Below are 20761 nucleotides of genomic sequence, written 5' to 3' on the forward strand. Positions count from 1 at the left end.
GCGCTTTGTCACGACCAATCTTGCCGCACGGACTCATTCTTACATGATGGACACTTTGTGTGCGCTAATCATTGTATTTCCGAGTGTTGCTTGTGTTTGCTCTTTTTACATGTCTATCACTCCGGCGACACCTTGGACTACTCGGATGGCGCCATGTCTTCAACTTCATCCAACTACAAGTCCGTCTACGACAACCGTTTCCATGGTGATGAGGATCACGATCCGAGGTCGGATCTTTCCCAAGGGGGGGGGGGGATATGATGTGGAGCATCCCACGTTCATCCCCATGTACACTCCCACTACTCCCAAGCCCCAAGTGGACATATGACGAGACCTCGAACAAATGCCATTGGACACAAGGTGAACTCGCTCCTCTCCGAACCTTCACTTCCCACATGTGAGACATGGTTACTACCTCAAATATATGTGCTATGCATGACCAGGAACAAGTAGTAAGATCATGGACAAGACGGCGAGGACACCAAGTACAAGGACCAAGAGAAGAAGCTACCCGAAGCTACAGCGGCCGGACGTCCGACCAGGACCGGACGTCCGACGACTCCCAGGCTCCGGACGACCGACCAAGGCAGGACATCCGACGACCATCAGCCACCGGACGATCGACAACGTCCGGACATCCGACAAATCCACACCCGAGCCAAATAGCCGGACGTCCGACAAGTACCGGACGACCGGACCCTCGCGAGCCACCAAACGTCCGGTACCCGTCGGACGACCGGCGCCTGTGCACTGCCATGTGTTGGGCCGCAGCCCATGTACCCCTTCACTTACCCCTTCGTGGCCCTAGACTATATATACTCCTCCACCTCCTCCTAGTTAGGTTTAGCGTTGATTTAGCTCAATTAGAGATAGAGCTTCGCTCATCCACCGGATCTCCTCCTCGTGAGAGACCGCGGCCTCCTCGGAGAAGATCCTATCGGATTCAAGACCCCCTCGTGGGAAGATCCCCTCGTGGATTTCAAGGCCACCTCACGGAGAAGAACGGTTCCTTTGTATCCTTACCTTTGTTGACTTTGTATCTCGTGCTACTCGTGCTTCGATGATCTAGACCTCGTGTGATTGATCTCTTGTCGGCTGAGTGTTTCTCTCGTTCCTCCCTGTGTTTTCCTCGTGTTCTTCCGCGTGTTCTTCGTGATTCCCCGTAGGACCCACTCCAAACGTGAAAGATCGTCCACATAGGGTTCCACCCTACATCACAAAGCCTCTTGCCTCCTTGGTTTTCCCTCCTGTGATGAGTCCGATGATCAGGTTCTCTGAAGGGGCTGCCCGAAAGTAGGTTCCTGAAAAATGATGATAAAGGTATGCGGGTCTCGTGACGGTTGAGCCGCACTGTGGACCGCATCATCGTTGCGCCTCCGCCTATGCCCATGGTATTTTGAGTGCATAATTGTGTGCGCGCGGCACAGCTGCCGCTTGAATTGGACTGGGACGGAGGCCGGATTGCTAGTCGAGCTCTTGGCGTGCCTGATGATCCTATTGTAGAGCACTCCGAACTCACTTGACGGTGTCCGGGGTTGTCATCACCGATTTGGCGGTCTGCCGAAGAAGGCTGCTTTGTACTTCTACCGCGAGGGCCGCAGTGTGCTCCTCCATACAAAGAGAGCGGTCTGTGTTTCCATTGACTGTTATGACCCCGCGAGGTCCTGGCATCTTGAGCTTGAGGTATGCATAGTGTGGTACCGCATTGAATCGAGCAAATGCGGTTCATCCAAGTAGTGCATGATAGCCACTACGGAAAGGGACGATGTCAAAGATTAACACCTCACTTTGGAAGTTATCCGTAGATCCGAAGACCACTTCCAGTGTTATTGAGCCCGTACAACAGGCCTCTACACCTGGAATTACACCTTTAAAGGTGGTTTTGGTGGGTTTGATCCTTGAGGGATCGATACCCATTTTGCGCACTGTGTCCTGATAAAGCAGGTTCAGGCTGCTACCACCATCCACGAGGACTCGCGTGAGGTGGAATCCGTCAATGATTGGGTGAAGGACCAATGCGGTTGAACCGCCATGACGGATACTGGTAGGGTGGTCCCTGCGATCAAAAGTGATCGGACAGGATGACCATGGGTTGAACTTTGGAGCGACTGGCTCCATCGCATAGACGTCCCTTAGTGCACGCTTTTGATCCCGCTTGGGAATGTGGGTGGCATAGATCATATTTACCATTTTCACTTGGGGAGGAAATTTCTTCTGTCCCCCTGTGTTCGGCCGCCAGGGCTCCCGTCGTCCTTGCTGTGTGGCCCCTTGTCCTTGTTTTCGGCATTCAACTTGCCGGCCTGTTTGAACACCCAGCAATCTCTGTTAGTGTGGTTGGCTGGCTTATCAGGGGTGCCGTGAGTTTGGCACGTGCGATCGAGTATGTGGTCCAGACTAGACGATCCCGAATTGTTTCTCTTGAATGGCTTTTTCCGCTGACCGGACTTGGAGCCGCTGAATCCGGCATTGACTGCCGTGTCTTCGGTGTTGTCGCCATTGTTTCGACGCTTATGCCTGTTGCGCCGTGGCTTGCTGTTACTATCACGGATATCCGAAGTGCCGGAGTTTCTTGGTGTGGTGTTATTGTGAGCCAGCCAGCTGTCCTCGCCCGTGCAAAAGCGGGTCATGAGTGTTGTGAGGGCTGCCATGGACTTCGGCTTTTCTTGGCCGAGGTGTCGGGCGAGCCACTCATCGCGGATATTATGCTTAAAGGCCGCTAGGGCTTCGGCGTCCGTACAGTCGACAATCTGGTTCTTTTTGGTTAGGAACCGAGTCCAGAATTTCCTGGCTGACTCTCCGGGCTGTTGGGTTATGTGACTTAAGTCATCAGCATCCGGTGGTCGTACGTAGGTGCCCTGGAAGTTGTCGAGGAATGCGTCCTCCAGGTTTTCTCAACTGCCGATGGAGTTTGCCGGTAGGCTGTTCAGCCAGTGTCGGGCCGGTCCTTTGAGCTTAAGGGGAAGATATTTGATGGTGTGTAGATCGTCACCGCGGGCCATGTGATTGTGGAGAAGGAAATCTTCAATCCATACCGCGGGGTCTGTTGTGCCATCATATGATTCGATGTTTACGGGTTTAAACCCTTTTGGGAATTCATGATCCATTACTTCATCAGTGAAGCAGAGGGGGTGTGCGGCGCCTCTATGCTGGGCTATGTCACGACGTAGTTCGACTAATTCTGGTCGGTTGTGTTCGGCCCGGCCAGACTTATTGTTAGCATATCCGGTATGACGGTCATTGTCACGCGTTGTTGCGCGCCCCCGCGATCCATATATCGATCTTGACGGTCCTGCTTTGTTTTCCAGTATATCTCGCAGGTCCTGCGTATTGCCCCGGGCCGTAGTGTATGGGCGTCAGGGTGCGGGCTGGTTTTCAGGCTGATATGCCGCTTTGTCTCGACAACAAGGTGGCCGGTCAGCCTCGTCCTATGCTGGTAGTTTAGGCTCTAGGGCCTCCTCCTCGAATTGAGGTAGCAACTTGTGCTTTGGGTAACCTTTGGTTGGGCGCTCGAGTTCGTATTCCTCGGCTGCCAGGACCTCAGTCCATCTGTCTGTGAGCAGATCTTGATCAGCTTGAAGCTGCTGCTGATTTTTCTTTAGGCTTCTTGCAGTGGCTATAAGCCGGCGCTTGAAGCGCTCCTGCTCGACGAGATCCTCCGGCACGACGAATTCGTCGCCGCCGAGGCTCACCTCGTCTTCGGAGAGAGGAATATAGTTGTCATCCTTCAAATCTCCGTCCGTCGCCTGTTCATATGGGCTAGCTTGCCCGTCCTCCTGTTCGGCCAGCTCGAAATTGGGCTGGTCGGGATTGTATTCGTCTTCGGCACCATCCGGATTACTGTTCTCTCCTGTGTCGGTATTGCTGTGGCGGGGCTTAGAGCAGCACCGATGACACCCATGCTTTGATTGCTTCCATAAGGAGTTATCCTCTGTTGCCTCATTGCCATTGTTTTCTTTGGGGGTGTCCACCATATATATGTCATATGAAGAGGTGACTGTCCAGCGCCCTGTGAGCGGTGGTTCCTGTTCTTCTCCTGCATCGTCGTCCATACCGTCGATGTCTTCGGAGTCGAAGTCGAGCACGTCGGTTAAATCATCGACAGTGGCAATGAAGTGGGTGGTGGGTGGGTAACAAATTTCTTCGTCATCTGCTTCCCACTCGAGCCGGACATAGTTCGGCCAAGAGTCTCCTGACAAAGAGAGAGTCCTTAATGAATTTAACACGTCACCGAAGGGCGAGTGCTGAAAGATATCCGCGGCGGTGAACTCCATGATCGGTGCCCAATCAGATTTGATGGGCACGGATGCACACGGTTCGGAACCTAAGACTGGAAACAAGTCCGGGGGTCCGGTGACACAGATTTCCTTAGAGGTGGAGTCTGTGCTTGGCTCCAACGTCGCTGAGTGAGCAGCCTCCGTGGCGGGGTCTATCCACCCGTCCTCGGATGACGCGATCTGCTCCGGATTGAAGCCCGGAGATGCAACAGGTGCGATATCTTGAATACAGTTCGACGGTAGATCTAATTCATACTCGTCGTGACCGTTCGGTGCTCCTGACACAGGCCCGAATCCATCGAAGATCAAGTCTCCACGGATGTCGGCCGTGTAGTTCAAGTTTCCGAACCTGACCTGATGGCCAGAGGCGTAGCTGTCGATCTGCTCCAGATGGCCAAGCGAATTGGCCCGCAGTGCGAAGCCGCCGAACACGAAGATCTGTCCGGGGAGAAAAGTCTCACCCTGGACCGTATTGTTGTTCAGGATTGAAGGAGCCATCAAACCTTGAAGTGACGACACAGAGGAACTCTCAATGAAAGCACCAATGTTGGTGTCAAAACCGACAGATTTCGGGTAGGGGGTCCCGAACTGTGCGTCTAAGGCTAATGGTAACAGGAGGCTGGGGACACGATGTTTACCCAGGTTCGGGCCCTCTCGATGGAGGTAATACCCTACTTCCTGCTTGATTGATCTTGATGATATGAGTATTACAAGAGTTGATCTACCACGAGATCGTAGAGGCTAAACCCTAGAAGCTAGCTTATGATTATGATTGTTCTTGTCCTATGGACTAAACCCTCCGATTTATATATAGACACCGGAGGGGGCTAGGGTTACACATAGTCGGTTACAGAGAAGGAGATCTAACATCCGAATCACCAAGCTTGCCTTCCACGCAAAGGAGAGTCCCATCCGGACACGGGACGAAGTCTTCAATCTTGTATCTTCATAGTCCGACAGTCCGGCCAAAGGGTATAGTCCGGCTGTCCGGATACCCCCTTATCCAGGACTCCCTCAGGTATCACAACACAACTCTAGAGACAAATACAAACATAAAGCTTTATATTACAAGCCAGGGCCATGAAGGCTCGAATTCATAAGTCAGCGGAAGCAACAACATATGAGTACATACATAAGTAAACAAGTTTGCCTTAGGAAGGCTGAGCAAAACAACGACAACTAAATCGAAAAGGCGCAAACCTCCTGCTTGAGGCCTCCTAACTAGTCCTGGTCGTTAGGGTCTCCATGTAGTAGTAGGCTTCATCGGGGTAGTAGTAGTCATTGGCGGGATCAACTAGCTCCTGGGCTCCGTCATCTGATCGTTGCAATCGGGTAAAGGGAAAGGGGTTGCAATCGGGTAAAGCAACCGTGAGTACTCATCCAAAGTACTCGCAAGACTTACATCAGATCTATGCTAATTATGCATCAGTAACAAAGGGAAGGGGTTGTATTTGTGTACTATACTACAGAATGCCAGAATAGAAGGGAACACCTAGCCTAACGAAGACCAGCATCTTGCAGAATCTTGCAGCAACAGAAGAGAGTAGGGTAACATATATATAGTAACAAGTATATAATAGCAACGCCCGGAGATCCTTCCTCGTCTACCTTGCGAGGAAGCGATCCGGGACCATCATCTCCGTTTAGTGTCTCCAGTATCCAGTTCTAGTTGTAATAGATCGGTATACAACTTCGAGTGTCCGTTAGCGTGGACACAACTATTTGCATAGATATACTTCCTTGTAGGGGTGCACCAACTTACCCAACACGCTCGATTAACTCCGGTCGGACACATTTTACCTGGTCATGTCCAGCCTCGGCTGATCGACACACCGTAGTCCTAACTAGGCTCAATAGAGAGGCCAGCACGCCGGTCTACATCCTAAGCGCTCAGGGGTCTTGGGCCATCGCCCTTTGCACTCCTGTGTGTTGTGTACGCGTCTTGGAGCAGACCCACCCCCTTATAAAAGTGCAGGTGGTTACCATCCAACTGGGCGTGCACCACTCAATCACCGACGTCCGAAGAACTTTTGGAGAATCGTATGATGCCGAGTTCCCACTTTTATTCCCGCGTGGTGGTTTGTGGGAAAAAGGCCAGAGGCCTACTCACATCACATATCCAAACGCGTTAATGTCTTGGGAGCGCACGGAGACGATCAGTGATCTTGTCGCACAGTCTCGAGGACATACGACAAGGGTCGGGCTCATCCCTTTCTAGAGCGGTCTGCCTACCCGGCCGTGCCACATAATTATCTCGCAGGTACCCTCCAGGTCAACCCGACTCACAAGAGACTATTGGGAACTCAGGTCCACCTCTACCGGGGTGGTACCGCCTGTCCCTTCAGTCCCACAACAGCAGTAAAAGGGGCAATAGGTAAAGGTAACAGTGTGTCCGTGTCATCAAGGGGGAAATCTGAGGAATCACCCTCGATGGATTCCCACTCGATGTAACCGTCAAGGTGAACTTGGTGGAATCACCTTCGATAGGTTCACACTTGAGGGGCTGCATGACAGAGGCATCATCGGAGGTGGTGAAAGAGGAATCACCCTCGGTAACCCACAACCGACTAGCTACGCTACAGAGGTATCATCAGGAGTGAGGTAGGAGGTGTCACCCTCGGCACTCGATAGTAGCTCCGCAAAGTCGTACGACTAAGGAGGGTGTGCGGTGATGTGTCGGTCTCTTCACATCGATCACGTTGATCGATTCACCGGTAACAAAGCGGGGTAACGAGGAGAAGGATGAGGGACCACTGATGGATCACTAACCAACCTATACTAAACATCTAGGATAACAGGTAAAGTAACACCAGCAGGTTACAAAAGCAGGCTATGCATGAGAATAGGAGCTGTCGAACAACAGTAGCAAATTCTATTGCAAACATAAGATAGAAAGAATGGGCGATATGGGAATGATCAAGGGGGTTTTGCTTGCCTGGTTGCTCTGCTGAGAAGGAGGGGTCGTCGTTGATGTAGCCGATCACAGGGGTATCAGCAACGGTCTCAGGGTCTACCAGAGAAGGAGGGGGAGAAACAATAAATAATATGCATACAAATGCAACATTATGCATGACATGACAATATGCTACGCTAGGGGTGAACTAACACAGTGCTAAGTGTTATAGGTGGAATGGATATTTCCCCGGCTTTAGGCAGTTATCGGACAAACGATCCAGAGGGAAAGGTCCCATGTTTACTGTGTTGGAGGCATGTGATAGGTATGTGGATAGCATATTCAGATTCGTCTTATTTTTCTGAGCAACTTTCATATATAAATTATTTCATCCGAGTTACAGATTAATTTCTATGATTTTTCAAAGTTTTAATCATTTCTGGAATTTCTGGAATTATTTTAATTATCAAATTCAAATTATCCAGAATAGTAATATGCTAAGTGCACCCAGAGTTGTACCCAGTCAACACACACAGGGGCTGACATGTGGGCCCCGTTGACTGGGTCAATTGCCCAGTCAGTAGAGGCTGATTGGTGGACCCAACTGCCCCGTTAGTAGGCTGACTAGGCCAGCCTTATCCACTAGAATATATATTGGCTGGCCCCACCTGTCAATGTCACAGGGGCAAATCAGTGTTTATTTTAAGTAAACTGCGCTTAGTTAGGGGTTGGCCCCGTGTGTCAGCGACAGTTAGATTAGTTTTAATTTAATCTAGGTTTTTTTTGAAAATAAATTTAATCTAGGTTAATTAGCCACGGTGGGGCCTAATGTCAGCGGGGGTTAGGTTTCGGGCTAGTTCCTAATTAGGTCGGCCGGGTCCCACATGTCAGCAGGCCGGCCGAAGTGTTTAAACACGTGCACGCCTGAGAGAGGCCGGCAGCGAGGCCCGACATGGAGGCGGTCCACCGGAGCTACGCTCCGGCGACCAAATGGGACGACAAACCACACCAGTAGGGCTAGGTGAAGCGCCACATCCATCCACGCTACTGGTGGAACAGGGGGACGACCACAATGCCGGCGACGATGGGCAACAACGCGGCTGGAGCAACTGAAAAGGAAAACGATGCCAGAGCTCGGAATCATGCTCAAGCTATGGGGGAAATGGCACGGTTTCTCACATCGAGGGTGTTGCCCTGCTCGAAGTGATGCGAGGAGGCCGGAGTTGAGGGGATCGATGGGGAGAAGCTTCGGTGGCTGTGATGGGGAAACCGGTCGATGCCGTCGATGTGGGGCAACCCCGGTCGAACGGGCGCACGGGGTCGGTGAGGACGAACTCCACAGAGCTCTAGGACATGCTCCGGGGACATGGGGACGGCGGTGGCCGCAGCTACTCCGGCGCCGCGGCCGTGGGAGCACTCAGGTGAGCTCCCGAATGGGAGGGAGAGCGGGAGAGAGGGAATGAGAGGAGGCACTAGGGTCCAGGGGGTCGCGGGGTCCTTATCCATCACCAAGGTGGGTGGATGGTCGACACGAGCGAGATCCGCGCGTGGACGGCGTGCGTGCATTCGCCCAACGCCATGGCCTCTGTCTCGGCAGGAGGTGGGTGAAAGGCCGGTGGGGCTATGCTGGGCCTCACTGTGGCAACTCAAAGCCCGGTGCAACAGTAGGCCTTAGCCATTTTTCATTTTTTTTCTATTTCTATTTTTAGTCTTTGTTTTGCATCTCCTTTTAGCATCAAGTGACTTTTGTTAAATGTGGAACTTTGCCACATAAATACTATGCAATATTATGCACTGCCACAAAAAGTTTGAGGATTATTTGAATTCATTTACATTTTGTTTAAATATAAATGGTATAAATGAGGCTGTTTAGGCACTGTTTTAAATGCTTGAGCCCAAAAGAGCAAACATGTGATGTTGTTTTTCTTTATCAATATTTGTTTGGAATATTTGCTAAATGGTGAATCCCCCCCCCCCCCATGTTTGTGAATTTAAATTCTCACTTAAAATTTGAATATAATTCAAAGGTGGAATTTGAAAAGGGATTTGAACCAAGTGATCAAGCACTGTTAATCAAAGTGACTTAGCATAATCAGGGATGATTACTGTAGGTTAATACATGGGGGTGTTACATTGTGCTTGGGAAGCCACCCATCAAGAGGTGCTTGCTTAGATTGGAATGCGGGATGTGTCCAAATTTTTGGGGAACGTAGTAATTTCAAAAAAAATTCTACACACACGCAAGATCATGGTGATGCATAGCAACGAGAGGGGAGAGTGTGTCCACGTACCCTCGTAGACTGAAAGAGGAAGCATTATGACAACGTGGTTGATGTAGTCGTGCGTCTTCACGATCCGACCGATCTTAGCACCGAACATATGGCACCTCCGCGATCAGCACACGTTCAGCTCGAGAACGTCCCTCGTACTCTTGATCAGATTGAGGTCGAGGGAGAGTTTCATCAGCACGATGGCGTGGTGACGGTGATGATGAAGTTACCGGCGCAGGGCTTCGCCTAAGCACTACGACGATATAACCGAGGTGTGTAACTATGGAGGGGGGCACCGCACACGGCTAAACAATGTCAACTTGTATCTTAGGGTGCCCCCTGCCCTCCGTATATAAAGGAGCAAGGGGGGAGACCGGCCGACCCTTGGGGCGCGCCAAGGAGGGGAGTCCTCCTCCTCCTAGTAGGAGTAGGACTCCTCCTTTCCTAGTCCAACTAGGAAGGGGAAGGGGGAAGGAAGGAGAGGGAGAGGGAGAGGGAAAGAGGGGCCGTGCCCCCTCTCCTAGTCCAATTCAGACTCCCCTTGGGGGGGGGGAGGGGGCACCTCCTGGGCTGCTGCCCTCTCTCTCCCCTAAGGCCCAATACTCCCCCGGGGGGTTCCGATAACCCCTCCAGCACTCCGATTTTCTCCGAAATCACCCGGAACACTTCTCGTGTCCGAATATAGCCGTCCAATATATCAATCTTTATGTCTCGGCCATTTCGAGACTCCTCGTCATGTCTGTGATCACATCCTGAACTCCAAACTATCTTCGGTACATCAAAACACATAAACTCATAATAACAATCGTCATCGAACGTTAAGCGTGCGGACCCTACAGGTTCGAGAACTATGTAGACATGACCGAGACTCATTTCCGGTCAATAAACAATAGCGGAACCTAGATGCTCATATTGGTTCCTACATATTCTATGAAGATTGAGGGAGTCCTGGATTAGGGGGTGTACGGATGGCCGGACTCCCGGACTATGAAGATACAAGATTGAAGACTTCGTCCCGTGTCCGGATAGGACTTTCCTTGGCGTGGAAGGCAAGCTTGGCGATACGATATGTAGATCTCCTCCCATTGTAACCGACTCTGTGTAACCCTTGCCCTCTCCGGTGTCTATATAAACCGGAGGGTTTTAGTCCGTAGGACGAACAACAATCATACCATAGGCTAGCTTCTAGGGTTTAGCCTCTTTGATCTCATGGTAGATCAACTCTTGTACTACCCATACCGTCAATATTAATCAAGCAGGAGTAGGGTTTTACCTCCATCGAGAGGGCCCGAACCTGGGTAAAAACATCGTGTCCCTTGTCTCCTGTTACCATCCGCCTAGATGCACAGTTCGGGTCCCCCTACCCGAGATCCGCCGGTTTTGACACCGACATTGGTGCTTTCATTGAGAGTTCCTCTGTGTCGTCACCTTTAGGCCCGATGGCTTCTTCGATCATCAACCACGACGCGGTCCAGGGTGAGACTTTTCTCCCCGGACAGATCTTCGTATTCGGCGGCTTTGCACTGCGGGCCAATTCGCTTGGCCATCTGGAGCAGATCGAAAGCTACGCCCCTGGCCATCAGGTCAGATTTAGAAGTTTAAACTACACGGCTGACATCCGGGGAGACTTAATCTTTGACGGATTCGAGCCGCAGCCGAGCGCGCCGCGCTGTCACGATGGGCATGATCTAGCTCTACCGCCTGACAGTGCCTAGAGCGCCGCTCAGGTGTCTGCTCTGACCCTCAACTCGGAGCCGACTGCGCCGATCGAGGACGGGTGGCTAGACGCCGCCTCGGGGGCTGCAATCTCTACGGCGATCGAGCCAAACACCAATCTTGTCCCCCGCGGAGCTTGTGACTCCAAGGTGCCAGACTCCTTTTCGGACTCCGAATCTTCCGCACCCCTTCGGATCAAACCCAATTGGGCTCCGATCATGGAGTTCACCGCCGCAGACGTCTTTCAGCACTCGCCCTTTGGCGACATCCTGAATTCACTAAAGTCTCTCTCTTTGTCAGGAGAGCCCTGGCCGGACTATGGTCAGTAAGGTTGGGATGCGGACGACGAAGAAATTCGAAACCCACCCACCACCCACTTCATAGCCACTGTCGACGATTTAACCGACATGCTCGACTACGACTCCGAAGACATCGATGGTATGGACGCCGATGAAGGAGACGACTAAGAACCAGCACCTATAGGGCACTGGAAAGCCACCTCGTCATATGACATATACATGGTGGACACCCCAAAAGCAGGGAATGGCGATGAAAAAACGGAGGATGACCCCTCCAAGAAACAACCTAAGCGCCGGCATCAGCGGCGCCGCTCTAAATCCCGCCAAAGCAAAAACGGCGAGTCCGACACTGGAGATAACAACACCCCGGACAGTGCCGAAGACAACCCCCTCCAGCAGGATTCAACGCAGGAGGACGGAGAAGCCAACCCTCATGAGAGAGCGGCAAACATGGAGGTCGAGGATGACAATTATATGCCTCCCTCCGAAGATGAGGCAAGCCTCGACGACGACGAATTAGTCGTGCCTGAGGATCCCGCTGAACAAGAGCGTTTCAAACGCAGGCTTATGGCCACAGCAAACAGCCTCAAAAGAAAACTGCAGCAGCTTAGAGCTGACCAAGATTTGCTAGCCGACAGATGTACTGAAGTCTTGGCGGCCGAAGAGTACAAACTCGAGCACCTCTCCAAGAGCTACCCAAAGCGCAGGCTGCTACCCCAACTAGAGGAGGAAGCAACTAAACCTATATCACCAGCGTATGATGCGGCCGATCGGCCACCCCGTGGCCATGACAGAGAGGCCTCTCGGCCCTCAACTCAAGCCGCACCCCAGCGCCACTCAAAAAATACCAGGGCACGGGGAAACGCACCAGACCTGTGAGACATATTGGAGGACAAGGCAAGGCAAACAAGATCAATCTACGGACCGCGTGGGCGCCCCACGTCACGTGACGATAACCGTCACGCTGGATGTGGCAAATACGGCCAGGCCGAACACAACAGACAAAGCTCATCCGAGCTACGTCGTGATATAGCCCAGTACAGAGGCGCAGCACACCCACTATGCTTCACAGACGAAGTAATGGATCATCAAATCCCCGAGGGTTTTAAACCCGTAAACATCGAATCATACGATGGCATAACAGATCCTGCGGTATGGATCGAGGATTATCTCCTTCATATCCACATGGCCCGTGGTGATGATCTACACACCATCAAATACCCTCCGCTCAAGCTTAAAGGACCAGCTCGGCATTGGCTTAACAGCCTGCCAGCAGAGTCAATTAGCTGCTGGGAGGACCTGGAATCCGCATTCCTTGACAACTTCCAGGGCACTTATGTGCGACCACCAGACGCCGATGACCTAAGCCACATAATTCAGCAGCCAGAGGAATCGGCCAGACAATTCTGGACGCGGTTCCTAACCAAGAAAAATCAAATAGTCGACTGTCCGGATGCAGAGGCCCTTGCAGCCTTCAGGCATAACATCCGAGGCGAATGGCTTGCCCGACACCTAGGATAGGAAAAGCCGAAATCTATGGCAGCCCTCACGACACTCATGACCCGCTTTTGCGCGGGAGAAGACAGCTGGCTAGCTCGTAGCAATAACATGACCAAGAGCCCTGGTAACTCAGATACCAAGGACAACAATGGCAGGTCACGTCATAACAAGCACAAGCGCCGCATTAACGGCGATAATACTAAGGATACAACAGTTAATGCCAGATCTAGAGGCTCTAAACCCGGTCAGCAGAAGAAGCCATTCAAAAGAAATCCTCCGGGCCCATCCAGTTTAGACCGGATACTCGATCGCTCGTGCCAGATACACGGCACCCCCGAACAACCAGCCAATCACACCAACAGGGATTGTTGGGTGTTCAAATAGGCAGGCAAGTTAAGTGCCAAAAACAGAGATAAGGGGCTGCATAGCGATGACGAAGAGGAGCCCCGGCCGCCGAACAACAGAGGACAAAAGGGCTTCCCCCCACAAGTGCGGACGGTGAACATGATATACGCAACCCATATCCCCAAAAGGGAACGGAAGCATGCTCTCAAGGACGTCTATGCGTTGGAGCCAGTCGCCCCAAAGTTCAACCAATGGTCCTCCTGCCCGATCACTTTTGATCGAAGGGACCACCCCACTAGCATTCGTCATGACGGATTCGCCGCATTGGTCCTAGACTCAATCATTGATGGATTTCACCTCACTAGAGTCCTCGTGGACGGCGGCAGCAGCCTGAACCTGCTTTATCAGGATACAGTGCAAAAAATGGGTATAGATCCCTCAAGGATTAAACCCACAAAGACGACCTTTAAAGGCGTCATACCAGGTGTAGAAGCCAGCTATACAGGCTCAGTTACACTCGAAGTGGTCTTTGGATCCCCGGATAATTTCCGAAGCAAAGAGTTAATCTTCGACATAGTCCCATTCCGCAGTGGCTATCACGCCCTGTTCGGACGAACCGCATTCGCAAAATTTAATGCGGTGCCGCACTACGCATATCTCAAGCTCAAGATGCCAGGCCCTCGCGGAGTCATTACGGTCAATGGAAACACCGAACGCTCTCTTCGAACAGAGGAGCACACGGCGGCCCTGGCGGCGGAAGTACAAAGTAGCCTCTCAAGGCAATTCTCCAATCCGGCTGTTAAACATCCGGACAACGTCAAGCGCGCCCGAAGTAACCCACAACAAAACCGGCTGGCACGTTCCGAGCAAGCATAGCAGTGCGGCCCCAACCCCAGCCCTCGCGAGATTGCAATAGCAGTACCACACGTACATAATTACGCTCTGGAAATACCATGGGCATAAGGGGAGGGGCACAACCACGGCACGCCCATAATGCGGCTCAACCGCACTAGGGGCTCCCGATTTTGCCATTTCTTTTTTTTTAATATATACTTTCAGGACTCCACTATTCGGAAGGCCTGTCCGGCAATACAATCGCCGAACACATGATGCAACAGCCAGGGAGACAACAAGCCACGTCAAATGTCCAGGTGGTCTCTATAACGAGCTAAATACCTATCTTACTTAAAGTCTCGCAGCTTGCCCCTGGAGGGGGACATGTCAAATAATCCCATCTCTTGCGTATTGCACTATTTGTATCGTCCTGCTCTGATAGCAGCCCCTTTTAATAAATAATACATAGCTCTTGTTTGTTATTGTATTCATTTATTTTTATATAAATATGTTCAGTCATGACATTATGCAACCGTACACTTTGGTACGGCCAATACACCAGGGGCTTAAGTAACACATAATACGGTGTGAGAAGACCGAACACTCTCATGAGTGCGGCACCCCGAACTTATAGCACTATATGCATCGGCTCCGAATCATGTCTTGGGTCAATAGTTGGGTTTCCCCGGCTCCCATGTTTTGGAACCTTACGTTCCGCTATGTCGGCTAAGGTAGCGCTGGGAGAACTACTGCGATTGTGCCCCAGTTGAGCTGGGTTAACACCTCAGTAGAGAAAGCTAAAACTGACCGTCATGATAGGGAGAGAGACCGGTCGCTGTTCGAGAGGTTTTTCGAGTCCTTAAAGACTTATCCCGCTTAGAGCGAGGAGCTTTCTTTGTCCAGCCTATGCGTGGATACCGCCCCGAACTCGGTCTTCTGAATACTAGGGGCTTCGCCGAAATTTAAAATTGCAGAATTCTATGGCTAAGTGAGAGTGATAAAGCATTATAAGTCCGATGGCCTTGTTCGTTGTGCTGAGCGCCTCCCTCGATGGACCCAAAAATGGGAACAAGAGCGCTCAGGTTTATCCCAAACACCCCAACACTTGTGGCATGGGGGTAGAAGCCGACGGCTTGCATCTCTCAGATTTAATAAATGGCCGCACAGAAGGTAATATTTTAAATTCAAAAAGCGTTGCTTAGCGCATATGAACAAGTTTTCAGCGCACAGGATAAATACGAGCGAGTTTACTCAAAAATTACATCCCTGGTACATTCATCCGCCACATGACGGGCACCCTTCAGGACGCCCTCATAATACATCTCGGGCCTGCGATGCTCCTTCCCCTCCGGTGGCCCTTCTATCACCAGCTTCTCAGCATCCAGCTTGCCCCAGTGCACTTTAGCACGGGCAAAAGCCCTACGGGCGCCTTCGATGCATACGGAGCGCTTGATGACTTCAAGCCGGGGACATGCATCCACCAGCCGCCGCACCAACCCAAAGTAGCTCAAAGGCATGACCTCCCCAGGCCACAGCCGGCCTATCAGGCCCTTCATGGCCTGTTCGGCTGCCTGATGAAGCTCGACCAGCTGCTTCAGCTGGTCGCTCAGGGGCACCGGGCGTTCGGCCTCAGCATACTGGGACCAGAACACCTTCTTCGTCGAGCTCCCTTCCTCGGCCCGGTAGAATGCGGCGGCGGCGGATACACTGCGGGGCAGATCTGAGTAACAGGTAATTTACTTTCGCGTGCTTGCTTTGCATAAAGAATGCCTTACCCGCCGCAATCCTTTTCATCGCCTCAATTTCCTGGAGGGCTTTTTGGGCTTCGGCCTTGGCAGATTTAGCGCTCTCAAGTGCCGAGGCAAGCTCGGACTCTCGAGTCTTCGAGTCAAGCTCTAACCTCTCATGTTTTTTCACAAGAGCATCGAGCTCTTGCAGCACCTCTGCCACCTGCGCCTCTTGCTTCTCTCGCTCTAAGCGCTCCATGTCCGCATTGTCTTCGGCCATGGAAAGCGCTTCCTTCAGGGTCGCCACCTCGGTTGTGGCCCCTGTAATATTCACGTTGGTCCTGTCATCATTTGCAACTAGGTATTTATATATACAATTACATAAGGTACTACATACCTTCTTTGTCCTCGAGCTGCTTCTTGTAAAGGCCGAGCTCATTCTTGGACCGCTCAAGGCTCTGTTTCAATGCATCGACCTCTGCAGTTAGTGCAGCAGAGGTCAGCAGCGCAGCCTGCTTTCCCATATTGACATATTTATGTTAGACTCCTGTGTATATCTTTTTAGATCCTCAGTCCGTCTTTTCTTTCCGAATGCCACACTGAGCATCAGGGGCTACTGTCTATGCGGTAACATTTTTACATGTTTTACATACATACCTTGAAACTAGTTAGAAGACTGGTACAGGCTTCCGTCAGTCCGCTCTTGGCGGACTGAACCTTCTGGATCACTGCACTCATAACAGTGCGGCGCTCTTCATCGATGGAGGCGCCATTAAGCACCTCCAGCAAGTTGTCCGGCGCCTCCGGTTGGACGGAGGCCGCTGGCGTCGTAGGCTTGCCCTTCTTGAGAGGGGGCCGCCTGCCGAACTCCGGAATCACTGAAGGTTTCGGAGCGGTGTCCGGCCCAGGGCCGAACTTAGATCCCTCTAGGGCTACGTCCCCTTTGGGCCTGGGGAGGTCGCCTTGTGGCGCCTCCAGGACCACCTCCTCCTGGTTTAGCCCCTCTTGGGACTCCACCTCGGCATCGTCCGTAGGGCGGGGGGAGGTAGCCGTAGGGAGTGAAGCGCTATTCACATCCGACGAGTCCAGGGAGCCGCCCGACGAATCACCGAGCTGAGCCTTGGGTGGACTACATAATTGAATTCGGCATCAGAAGGTACTGTACAATAGAGGAACGTCATAAGTTATTCTGGTATCCGGATACTTATGATTTTGCCAGGGGCTTGACCCTGGATGGCCATTCCTCTCCGCCGTCGTCGGTGTCGGAGGCGTAGTCCGGAAGAAGGGTCTTCCCCTTCTTGGACCCTCCGGCCTCCCCAGTTGGGGCGGCCTTCCTTTTCTTTCCTCCTCCCGCTGGAGGGGGAGAGGCTTCTTCTTCCTCCTCCTCGTCTTCGGAGGCGGAGGGCGTCTCGGGGTTGTCGGGTGATGAGGCCGATACCACCAGGCATCGGGAATTCTTTCGAGTCCCCGTGGCCTTCTTCTTGGCCTTCTTCTCCGGCACCACGTGGGGTGCCAGAACCAACAGCTTTGTCAAACGGGCGTCCACTGGGTCTTCGGGAAAAGGAGCCGGACAATTGATCTGTCCGGCCTTCTTCTGCCAGTCCTGTTAAAGGGATGGGAGTTTAGATCCCGCATAGAGTCAAACCATGAAAAACAAATACCCCGTGATGGGTAAATTGAGCTTACCGCGCTGGCTTGACGCTTCGTGCAGAATCCGCGATCCTCGGTAATGGGAGGGTGAACCTCAGAGCTCTTGAAAAGCACCTTCCAGGCATCTTCGTACGTTGTGTCAAAGAGCCTGGACAAAGTTTGGTGCTGGGCCGAGTCGAATTCCCACAGATTGAAAGCCCGTCGTTGACACGGGAGGATCCAGCGGAAGAGCATGACCTGGACTACGGTGACGAGTTTAACCTTCCTGTCGATCAGGTCTTTGACGCAGGTTTGAAGTCCGGTCACCTCTGCCGAATTACCCCATGACAGGCCCGTCTCTTTACATGAGGTGAGCCGTGTGGGGATGCCAGATCGGAATTCGAGGGCCGCTGCCCATTCAGGGTGACGCGGCTCGGTGATGTAGAACCACCCCGATTGCCACCCTTTGATGGTTTCCATGAAGGCGCCCTCGAGCCATGTAACATTGGCTAGCTTGCCCACCATGGCGCCTCCGCACTCCGCTTGTCGGCCACCCACAACCTTCGGCTTGACATTGAAGGTCTTCAGCCATAAGCCGAAGTGGGGCTGGATGCGGAGGAAGACCTCACACACGATGATGAACACCGAGATGTTGAGGATGAAGTTCGGGGCCAGATCGTGGAAGTCCAGGCCGTAGTAGAACATGAGCCCCCGGACGAACGGGTGAAGAGGAAAACCCAGTCCGTGGAGGAAATGGGGGATGAACACGACCCTCTCCTGGGGCCTAGGAGCGGGGATGAGTTGCCCCTCATCTGGAAGCTGGTGCGCGATGTTGTTAGACAAGTATCCGGCCTTCCTCAACTTTTTGATGTGCCCCTCCGTGACGGTGGAGGCCATCCATCTACCTCCCGCTCCGGACATGGTTGGAGAAGGTTGAGGTGGGAAGTGCGTACTGGGCGCTGGAGCTCGAGTGCACAGGAATGGATAAGCGAAGGAGGAAGAGGGCGTAGATGGAAAGGGTGGATCCTTATCCCCTTATATGGGCGGCCGAAACAATGAGCCCTCACCAGCCTGATAAAACTCGCTTATTTCCCAAGCGCCGCAATTAATGGCACAGTTGGGTTACCCACGCCCGTATTGATGAGAATCCCGGAATAAGGGGACACGATCTCTGCTTTGATAGGACGTGCCAAGGAAACCGCCTTGCTACACACGCTGAGGTGGGACAGTAAAACGAATAAAGGCTTGGCTGTGGCATGATGTCACGCCGCGGAATGTGTCAGCAGATTAGATTTGTGCGAATATTATTCTCTCTACGGTGGTATGTGGAAACTATTTTACAGAGCCAGACACTATCCTTGTGTTCAACATCTTCTATGAAGTATTCGGAGGAGGAACCCACCTTGCAATGCCGAAGACAATTTGCGCGCCGGACTCGTCATCATTGAAGCCTAGTTCAAGGGCTACTGAGGGAGTCCTGGATTAGGGGGTGTCCGGATGGCCGGACTATGACCTTTGGCCGGACCCCCGGACTATGAAGATACAAGATTGAAGACTTCGTCCCGTGTCCGGGTAGGACTTTCCTTGGCGTGGAAGGCAAGCTTGGCGATACGATATGTAGATCTCCTCCCATTGTAACCGACTCTGTGTAACCCTAGCCCTCTCCAGTGTCTATATAAACTGGAGGGTTTTAGTCCGTAGGACGAACAACAATCATACCATAGGCTAGCTTCTAGGGTTTAGCCTCTCTGATCTCATGGTAGATCAACTCTTGTACTACCCATACCATCAATATTAATCAAGCAGGAGTAGGGTTTTACCTCCATCGAGAGGGCCCGAACCTGGGTAAAAACATCGTGTCCCTTGTCTCCTGTTACCATCCGCCTAGACGCACAGTTCGGAACCCCCTACCCGAGATCCGCCGGTTTTTACACCGATAAAGATCTTTATCGGTCAAACCGCATAACAACATACGTTGTTCCCTTTGTCATCGGTATGTTACTTGCCCGAGATTCGATCGTGGGTATCTCAATACCTAGTTCAATCTCGTTACCGGCAAGTCTCTTTACTCATTCCGTAATACTACATCCCGTAACTAACTCATTAGTTACAATGCTTGCAATGCTTATAGTGATGAGTATTACTGAGAGGGCCCAGAGATACCTCTCCGAAACACGAAGTGACAAATCCTAATCTCGATACATGCCAACCCAACAAACACCTTCGGAGACACCTGTAGATCACCTTTATAATCACCCAATTACATTGTGACGTTTGGTAGCGCACAAAGTATTCCTCCGGTATTCGGGAGTTGCATAATCTTAAGTCTGAGGAACTTGTATAAGTTATGAAGAAAGCAATAGCAATGAAACTAACACGATCATAATGCTAAGCTAACGGATGGGTCATGTCCATCACATCATTCTCCTAATGATGTGGTCCTGTTCATCAAATGACAACACATGTCTATGGTTAGAAACATAACCATCTTTGATTAACGAGCTAGTCAAGTAGAGGCATACTAGGGACTATAGGTTTTGTCTATGTATTCACACATGTACTAAATTTCCGGTTAATACAATTCTAGCATGAATAATAAACATTTATCATGAATTAAGGAATAAATAATAACTTTATTATTGCCTCTAGGGCATATTTCCTTCAGTCTCCTACTTGCACTAGAGTCAATAATCTAGTTTACATAGTAATGATTCTAACACCCATGGAGCTTTGGTGCTGATCATGTTTTGCTCGTGAGAGAGGCTTAGTCAACGGGTCTACAACATTCAGATCCATGTGTATCTTGCAAATCTCTATGTCCCCTTCCGACACTTGATGACGGATGGAATTGAAGCGTCTCTTGATGTGCTTGGTTCTCTTGTGAAATCTGGATTCCTTTGCCAAGGCAATTGCACCAGTATTGTCACAAAAGATCTTCATTGGACCTGATGCACTAGGTATGAAACCTAGACCGGATATGAACTCCTTCATCCAAACTCGTTTATTTGCTGCTTCTGAAGCAGCAATGTACTCCGCTTCACACGTAGATCCCACCACGAAGCTATGCTAGGAACTACACCAACTGACAGCTCCTCCATTCAATAAAAATACGTATCCAGTTTGTGACTTAGAGTCATATGGATCAGTGTCAAAGCTTGCATCCATGTAACCGTTTACGACGAGCTCTTTTTCACCTCCATAGACGAGAAACATATCCTTAGTCCTTTTGAGGTATTTCAGGATGTTCTTGATTGATGTCCAGTACTCCACTCCG

Source organism: Triticum aestivum, chromosome 1B, assembly GCF_018294505.1.
Source record: "Triticum aestivum cultivar Chinese Spring chromosome 1B, IWGSC CS RefSeq v2.1, whole genome shotgun sequence".
Lineage (NCBI taxonomy): Eukaryota > Viridiplantae > Streptophyta > Magnoliopsida > Poales > Poaceae > Triticum > Triticum aestivum.